Below are 2,011 nucleotides of genomic sequence, written 5' to 3'. Positions count from 1 at the left end.
TTTCAAAATCATATGATTAAAAGATTTCATAAAGATTCCCTAAAGTTCGTAGAACTTCCCTGAAGCGTTAAGGTCTTTCTTGAAGGGTTCATTGAATTTTGTATTGCCTGAATTTCATGGGACTTCCCCGAAGTTCCAAGGACTTTTTTAAGATCTTAGGACTTCCCTGAAGTTCGAAGTTTTTTAAAATTCATAGGAATTTCTTAAATATCGTAGAAGTACCACGAAGTTCGTAGAAATTCTCAGAAATTCGTAAGACTTCCTTCAAGTTCGAAGAACTTTCTCGAAGATCTGAGGACTTCCCTGAAGTTTGAAAGACTTAACTGAATATATGAGGACCCTAAAATTAGAAGAGCTTCCCTGAAGCTCATAAAGCTTTAAATATCGAAGGGTTTTCCAAAAGTTTGTTGGTCTTTCCTTAATTTCTTGGAAATTCCCTGAAGTTTGGAGAGCTCTCATGAATTTCGTAGGACTACCTGTAGTTCAATCGACTTCTCGGAAGTTCTAGGAACTTTTTTGAGCTTGGAGAACTATGTTAAGTTCAGAGGACCTCCCAAGAGTATTGAAGACTTCTCTGAAGCTCGGAAAAAAATCCATAAGTGTCACAGGATTATCCTTAAGTATTAAGCAATGCCTAAATGTCGTAGAAGTTACATTAAATCTGTAGAAAATTCTGTAAAATTCGTAGTTATTCCCCAAAGATAAAAGGACTTCCCTGAAGTTCGTAAGACTTCTCTGAATTTTGTAAAACTTCTCTGAAGGTTCGGAGAGATTTCCTGACCGTCATAGGTCATCACAGTAGTTCACAGGATTATCCTGAAACTTGTAAGACTTTCCCGAATTTTGTAGAATTTGCATGAAATTCGAAGTTTTTATAAATAGAACTTTTTTATTGAACATGTTGAACAGGTACTTCAAAGTAGTTACGCGTCGGCGCTGCTTAAGTCTGCTATCAATTAAGCACAAATCATACATGCAATTGATTCTAGAAAAAAATTAATTTAAAAATAAATACAAAATATATTTACAAAATTCTCAGGGTAAATTTTGTTCATCAATGTTTAGTTGTGTGAAAGATTTAGTTTGAACAAAATGGTTAGTTTTGACCTGATTATAAAAAGAAACTTTGACATACATAAAATTTAAAACCTATTTAAATTATACAAACAAGATTATTTTCCTGGTGGACTTATGAAATTCCTGGTTTTTCCTGGTGAAAATAAATTCCCAACTTTTTCCCGGTTTTCCTGGTTCACTTGTCACCCTGCATTCCCGTTGATTTTCTTTTTACTTTACTCCGGAGTTCCGTAGCTGATTGGTTGCTGTTGATGAATTTCTCCCAGCTGTGACGTTAACTGCTCGCATTACTTTTCTCCTTGCTTTAATTGTCGATCGTGTTTCGGCAGTCTACCAGTGGAAGGCTCGCCGTTCAGAATTTGGGCTTGTCCGTGCGGCCAAGTGCATTGACTCGAAGGTGAGTGTTCGTCCAGGTTCGTCCATGCAAGTTTCAAAGTCCAGTCCGCTAGCGTGGTCGACGTGTAGTTTTTGGATGGTGATCGTTCGTGGAGATTTCGATTGGTCGGTGGTTGGATATTCTCTCATGATGCAAGGTATTCCAAAAACCACCAGGCGATCGGAGATCAAGTATTGTTCTGAAAATCTTGAACTATGCAACAATTCAAATCAAATTTTCAACTATGCAATGAGTCACCTGGTAATGAGGCACAACAATGCAGTCAAGCAAAATGAGATCAACTGGAGTATTCAAAATAAGTTACATCATAACAGCTTTGGTCGGGTAATTTATACCTACCCGAGTTGCACCGAACCATCAATCGATTCTCATCCTGGTTTGACTCTTCAACTTTCATCGAAATGTGACAAAGTTACGGTTATCAGTTTTACCTCGAACCATCAATAAAAAAAATCATGTAGGTACATAACAGCAAAACACACACCGCTTGCAGAATGAAATTGAACATTTCGAAGAAATCAACAGAAACTTGAAATC

The sequence above is a fragment of the Ochlerotatus camptorhynchus genome, unplaced genomic scaffold, assembly GCF_037179485.1.
Source record: "Ochlerotatus camptorhynchus isolate MF236.1 unplaced genomic scaffold, CSIRO-AGI_Acam_v1.1 ptg000330l, whole genome shotgun sequence".
NCBI classification, from domain to species: Eukaryota; Metazoa; Arthropoda; class Insecta; order Diptera; family Culicidae; genus Ochlerotatus; species Ochlerotatus camptorhynchus.
The sequence above is the reverse complement of the archived record's forward strand: the minus strand, read 5'-3'. Positions refer to the sequence as shown.